Below are 7,534 nucleotides of genomic sequence, written 5' to 3' on the forward strand. Positions count from 1 at the left end.
CGCTGGGGGTCGCATATAGGTAACACATTTTTGGCGGGAAGAAAATGCTGGATACATTAGGCCAGTGTGGCTGAGTAACTTATAGGGAGCTAGTATATGATTCACTCATGATAAAATACTATCTCGATGCTCATTGCACCCTTTAAAAAACATTGTAATGTACTAGTTGACATTTGATCTAGCAGGTGTAGTTATCAATCATTACTAGCAGCAATGTACTTAAGCGACTACTTTTCGAAGGATTACGCGTCATACAGTATTACAATCACGTGAGAAATAGCATTGGTCGTTTGTCGCCGTATGCATCATTTATTGCATACGTGGCCGATAATGAATGTCTTAGAAGAATGTCTCACGACACAGATATCCACGAATGTTCGATGGCAAACGTAACTTCCACAGGGGTTTGATAACAGACATGCGAGATTGGGTAATAATACCACCATTACCATGGTCTGGTTAAAAACGCCGGTTTTACTAGGTTCATGCCGTTGTCACGACATCTTTCCAATAACTAGGCGCTCTTGCTTACACGTAAAAGCGCTTTACTCGTTGGCTTGACAAAGAAGTTGAATGGGCCATCGTTTTAATGAATGAAAAACCAAGCCACTCAGCAACTACAGCGATCTGAAAACGCCGTTGTAACTTTAGGCCACATTAAAACACTTTACCAAATTAAATGTTTAATTTTTTGGTCTAAAATGCTTTAAGCTCTGCCCCCAGAATAGATCGTTTCTTAAATATCGAATCTTTTTCAATTATGACCAATTAATTGAAAACAATATGGTCAAGCCATATTCGTCGTTTCACTTGAAGGGAAAATTCATCGCATTTTACGTGATACTTTGATGGCCCGTATCTCCGCGGGTGTTCAGTTTTGGAGCATAGTTCTTTGGTGACTTAGTCTTGTTTTGACCCGTACAATGCGCCCCTGAATTTGTGACACATCTTTTTGTAACACCCTGTATATAAGCAGAAGTATATAATACTTCTCTTCTAAAGAAGGGTACTACAAATCGTGGTAATTGTAACTTGATTCTTCCCAACATTTGGAGCCAGGTTACAAAACCGAATCACATCCGCGATAAATAGTTCCCTCATCATTACTCCATAAGCGCTACACAATTGGCGCGTCGCGCTAGTGGATTTTTGTCCCACGTCAAGACAATCAAGGCTTGCGGGTTGATTGCTGAGGATTTCGAACCAAACCGCTCAAGAATTCACCCCACGGTGCGATGCCCATCTGAAGTTTGATAAGCAGTAGAGCAAACAAAAGGGCAAGCCTGGGAAGAGTCATGTTGCATAACTAAAGTATTAAAAGGGTACAGTGTCATCCTTCTTATATTATCTAACTCTAATACAAGTTACAATCGTGCTAAATTCTTTATTAACTTTCGAATGTAGAAGTAAGCGTGTTCTAGATTTGGCATAACAGATTTGATATTGGGAATTGATTTAACAGTTGAAACTTGAGAAATGGCAGAAAATGAATTTGAATTTCTTGGCAATGATCGCTATTTCAAATACAGGTACAATTTTAATTTATAAATATGAAATTTTACTCGTTGATTTTAAAAATACCTCATTTATCACAGGTACGCTAATGAAACTCCCATAAACTGTGCGACAATTACGGTGAGCTCGCAGATCGAAATCATTTTATTGTAGCAAAATGGTAAATATACTTCAAATTCTTATCAGGAAACTTGGGATATTTCAAACGTGGTGTCGGGGTACACAAACACGACAGATTACATGAAACGATCCTTCAACATAAAATACTTAATATTCCTTGTACTTTGAGGTATATTCAGTTATTGGCCGCCAACCAAACTCGATTAATTTAGTTGGTAGAAACGAAATGTTTTACTGTATTATCTGAGTTTTACTGAGTTATCGTATTGGTCTGAAACGTGGTCTGTACGTAATATCAAAAAGCCTAATCCCGTGTCAAGCCTTATCCGCTTTTATGAATAATAATAGGTGAATAAGTCCAATTTAGTTGGTAGAAACGGAAAGTTTTACTGTATTATTTCAAATTCTAGATCACTGTAAAATTTGGATTTTTACTTATCATGAAGGCTCTTGATAATTATACAACATTAGCAAATATAGCGATTAATACGGTAATAATAAATAATGATTAAAACAAAACCATTTAATGATGAATTCCGAGATAACATTTCAAATCACTTGCAGTATATTTATGATTATATAACGGAGTATAGACTGTGGGTTGAGAGAATTATTCATTTATTTAAACGCTGTAACACAAGGTAAATATCACAAAGTGTCTATGTAGTACGATATTTAATTATTGTTCGAGAATTTTCCATAATCCAAACCCGATTATTTATGTCTGTAACCAGTAGTTTAATTCATAGGAGTTACAAGGGCATAGCTTTATTCTGTGACCGGTGTTGGCGATGAAACTTTTCCGAAAGCTCCCTTGTTTTACTACTACTACAGACCCTTGAAATAATAATTTACAAAAGAAAAATTTTAAACGAAAAATTTTCATAATATCGTGTTTCTCTTTTTTGTTTTCCGATAGTGTAGCATTGCATTACGATGCCGAAACGGGTGAATCGTGGGGAAAATGGTTAAATCAACTACGAGAAGAGGTAGATCCGTTTGAAAACTCAGATGATGTTAAAGATCAGATCATAGAGCAGAGTCGGTATACGGACTAAATACCCCCAAGACAAAAGACCCCCGGTCATAATCCCCCCATTTTTAATAACGTACAAAATCCCCCCTCTCTCAAGACAAAATCCCCCGGTCATTTTCCCCCCATCGTAGTTAAGAGTACAAAATCCCCCCACCCTCTAGACAAAATCCCCCCACCCTCTAGACAAAATCCCCCACCCTCTAGACAAAATCTACCCACCCTCTAGACAAAATCCCCCACGCTCTAGACAAATTCCCCGGTCATAATCCCCCGACAATAAAAAATACAATATCAATATTATCTAAAACACTGGAAGCCTCAGCGATCTGGTGGCGTAGTTAATTAATTAGCTGGCACCTTTTCCAAAATATTTTCCTATTAATTAGCTGGCACCTTTTCCAAAATATTCCCCTATTAATTAGCTGGCACCTTTTCCAAAATATTCTCCTATTAATTAGCTGGCACCTTTTCCAAAATATTCTCCTATTAATTAGCTGGCACCTTTTCCAAAATATTCTCCTATTAATTAGCTGGCACCTTTTCCAAAATATTCTCCTATTAATTAGCTGGCACTTTTTCCAAAATATTCTCCTATTAATTAGCTGGCACCTTTTCCAAAATATTCTCCTATTAATTAGCTGGCACCTTTTCCAAAATATTCTCCTATTAATTAGCTGGCACCTTTTCCAAAATATTCTCCTATTAATTAGCTGGCACCTTTTCCAAAATATTCTCCTATTATTTAGCTGGCACTTTTTCCAAAATATTCTCCTATTAATTAGCTGGCACCTTTTCCAAAATATTCTCCTATTATTTAGCTGGCACTTTTTCCAAAATATTCTCCTATTAATTAGCTGGCACCTTTTCCAAAATATTCTCCTATTAATTAGCTGGCACCTTTTCCAAAATATTCTCCTATTAATTAGCTGCCACCTTTTCCAAAATATTCTCCTATTAATTAGCTGCCACCTTTTCCAAAATATATTAGCGACCAACAAGGGTATGCCTTTTCCAAAATGTTATTTTTTACATTTGTTGGGGGGAATTTGTCCTGGGGCTGGGGGGAATTTGTCTTGGGGCTGGGGGGAATTTGTCCTAGGGCTGGGGGTATTTTGTCTTCATCATCCATTCGGGGGAAATTGTCCGGGGGATTTTGTCTCCTACCTGAGGGGATTATGTCCTTTTCTTCTCTAATGGGGGATTATGTCCGGGGGATTATGTCCAGGGGGGATTATGTCCTACATTCAGCAGAGTCATTTCAGAGCCCTTTGAACTTTTGGGTCTCTTACCCCAAAAGCGATACAGGATTGAAGAGATTAGACCATGGATATGTATAAATACTAACATATCCGTAGAAGTATTTATACATATCCATGATTAGTCTATTTCCTCTTATGACGTTATGAATGATTTTAATTTGCAGGGTTACGACATGGTGGTTTACGGTACCGCTGTAACTGAGGAGAAGCTACGTGACACGAGATTTACAAGCTTTTTCTACGTCGAGAAAATAACCCTTCTAAGCACTAATCCAAAACCAATTGATGTTACGTTAAATGGCAAACTTTTTTCAATCGATTCTGGTGTAAGTTTATATTCAGATTTGGTTCGTTACATCTTGAACGAGACACGAATGGAATGCAAACCATTGATTATTTAAGGTTTAATTGAATGGTTCATGTATACTCCGTTCATTTGTCACATGACGATGTGCAACTGCGCGGCTTTCCCTTTATTGAACACTTATTGCAGTTTTGCCTTATGGTTTACATTAGGTGTGCATTTTTGTTGCGTTTCTGTATCTGACGGTCTCAATACATTTGGCAATTGAAAAGTATATACATTTGGTACATGATGAAAGACGTAGAAAGTTAACATTTCAAGCTAAAAGAAGAAAGCGTTCCAACAACTTTAGATATTTAATTGCACACATGCTATGGAAACTTTTACCCAACATTTTTCTGCAAGGTGATTATCCCCGTTGATAATGTTAAATTAAACTTAATGTAGTTTACACACGTTTCTCGTTGGCTAACTAATAATTTCATTCATTATTCAGAAAGTTCTCTGAGTATGGGAAGAAGTTTGAGCAGATTCATTTTCACCTTATGGTTGATCTCCGTTTACTTCGTAACACTGGCTTTTCTGAGCGATATGCAATCTGACTTTCCAACGGAATGGGACACCATCGACAGCCTCGAAGATGTCGTAGCTAAAAAAGACTTGATACCCATTATCAGAGAAGGGCATTATTCTACTGAATATCTTAAAGTATTGTTGTTTATTCCGCACGACAGTTGTTAACTTGCAACCAGCACAAAGCCTCGTCAAAGGGGCTCCGTTTGCAAAATTGAAAATAATCGTAATTCAACAGTTTGAATAATATTTGTAATTTTGTTTTTCAGAGTTTCCAAGAATCAGATGTCAGAAGAAAGGTCCACGATAAAGCATTCGATCTTAAAGGAAATTATACATACCTTATTGATGTTGAAGAAGTTCACACTAAATCCTCGAAATTTGTCAAAACGTTTTCCGACCCTATTGATTACAACTCCGATCCAGATGAAATGACATTTCCATTCTTCACTAAAACTGAAAAGATGTATTTTGGAAAAACAACTGTGCTTGAAACTTTTATGGCCATCCCAATTAGTCACAGGGTTTCAAGTAACTGTGCTGAATTATTAAATGCTGGGTAAGTGTGGTAGTGCAATCTTCTGAAACCGGCTTGCGCTGTAATAGGTTAGAGACTAATTATATCGGAAATGAACGTTAGACTTAAAACTTGCCCAGTTTTGAAACTTTGAAAATGTATATAAAATCAACTCGAGTAAGTTCAATCGAATGGAAATTGTAAAATAAAATGGGATCTGCGACATGCCTCCCCAGTTTGATTAGAACAGTGATTAGAAGTACAATTTCAATATCTTTCAATCTAAGAACGTTACTGAACAGAAGTGACTTTGACGCTTCCACTCGTTTAACGGCACGCTTCCACTCGTTTAACGTCACGCTTCCACTCGTTTAACGTCACGCTTCCACTCGTTTAACGGCACGCTTCCACTCGTTTAACGGCACGCTTCCACTCGTTTAACGGCACGCTTCCACTCGTTTAACGGCACGCTTTCACTCGTTTATTAGTACAATTCTGCTTAGATAGAAGGCTTTTACACTATGTCGTATTCCACATGGTTGACACTTTCTTTGTTTTAGGTGCTCATCAATGTTTGGGATACCATATCCCAGTAACTAAATGTCGTAGGCCCATGTTTCTTGACATATTCCTATCCGTTTCATACAACCTCCCCCCCAAAAACACGATAAATAATTTACAGGTGACTTATCAGAAACGGCCTGTGTATATTTTCGGAGTAGAGATAGCTCTAGCTTCAAGAGATGCATGTTTTTGATAAGTTTTCATGCTGGAATCACGGTGCATCTCCATTTAGTTGGTTTTCAACTGCTTTCTCCTTAAATTTTAAACAATTGATTGAAATCATAACTCACACTGTGAATTTTACATCTAGGTTGTATCGAATATTTGAAACCGCATCGTTTTTCCATGAGCAAGACATTAAACCTAAATTAAAATGGAACCGTTTCATATGGCAACCATTTAAGGAAAAGGAAGTCGTCTTTTATTTGAATGAAGGACTTGTGATCTTTATCATCTACTTAATTGGGAACCTTATATCCTTGATGGTTATCGTGTGTGAAGTGATTGCGCAAATATGATTTTACAATGAGTTGAGTGAATCGGTTTTCACTTCTTGGCATTGAGTCAGGAGGTGTTGTTTACTTTGCGAGATGGAAACCAATTTAGGGCGAAACTCTACTTAACGCCATTAAACAACAACATTTAGAATATACCATATCAATATGCACTAGTAAATAGTCTGAAACTACGAACTTTCTCGTGACGTCACACCCTCTTATCTCTTACCTAGGTTTTGGCGACCATGTTGGAAGTCGTCAACTCAGGCCATACATTTTAGCAGAAGTAGGATAAGGGACTAGAAGTATTGAGGTAACCAAATTCTTCACTTGGCGAAAGTGAATATTCTTGATATCACACCAACGGTTGGCCCTCTGGTAGCGATTTCTGAGTTTTCACTCCTAAACGTGAGACGCTCGCGGTGGTAAATGGCCGAACTAGATTGAAGCTCAGACTGTTAGATTAAATTGAGGCGACTAGTTTGAACACAAATAGTTTATTAAATCAGTTTAACATTGAGATAACATCGCATTATATACATAGGGTTAAAAAATAATATTAAACAATAAAAATAACAATTTAGACGTTTCTTTAGTAAAGAGCAAAGGTCGCTCTCGGACGCCGTTGCTTATCTTAATACCCCTTCTCGACGGTGTACGATTACGTCAGGCCAGCTTTGTTTTTCAGGTAGCTGAGTCTAATTCCAGTCAAGGGTTTAGTTAGGATATCGGCAATCATGTCCTCGGTTGGGCAGTACTGAAGGGCAATTATTCTCGATTCTTGCATGTCACGGAGTAGATGATATTTGATATCAATATGTTTGGTGCGTGCATTGACCCGTTCCGACAGAGATAGTTTGATACATCCTTGATTATCTTCGTAAAGTATCGTTGGTGAATTCATCTGTTGTCCCATGTCTTCGAGCAGTCGACGTAGCCATAGTATTTCTTGGGTCGCATGCGCTGCTGCTACATATTCCGCTTCGGTTGATGATAACGCAACAGATGTTTGTTTCCGGCTTGACCCAGCTATGGTATTGGTGCCCATTTGAAAGAGGTAGCCGCTAGTTGATTTGCGATCCGAAAGGTCCCCTGCCCAGTCCGCGTCTACGTATCCTACGAGTTCGAGATTCGACGATGACGAAAGAG

At 37.9% G+C, this 7,534-nt stretch overlaps 1 long non-coding RNA gene across 1 annotated transcript; it reads left to right on the forward strand.

Moving 5' to 3' along the window:
- The first annotated feature begins 1,027 nt into the window (after positions 1-1,027).
- Positions 1,028-2,263, forward strand: LOC149718695 (uncharacterized). Its single transcript, XR_016375041.1, has 6 exons — positions 1,028-1,322; positions 1,405-1,529; positions 1,596-1,635; positions 1,702-1,983; positions 2,046-2,126; positions 2,200-2,263. It is a non-coding gene; the product is annotated as an uncharacterized LOC149718695 (long non-coding RNA).
- The last annotated feature ends 5,271 nt before the right edge of the window (positions 2,264-7,534 follow it).

Source organism: Phalangium opilio, unplaced genomic scaffold, assembly GCF_054372755.1.
Source record: "Phalangium opilio isolate 3A_F unplaced genomic scaffold, DU_Popi_V2 ptg000002l_1, whole genome shotgun sequence".
In the NCBI taxonomy this organism is placed as follows: Eukaryota; Metazoa; Arthropoda; class Arachnida; order Opiliones; family Phalangiidae; genus Phalangium; species Phalangium opilio.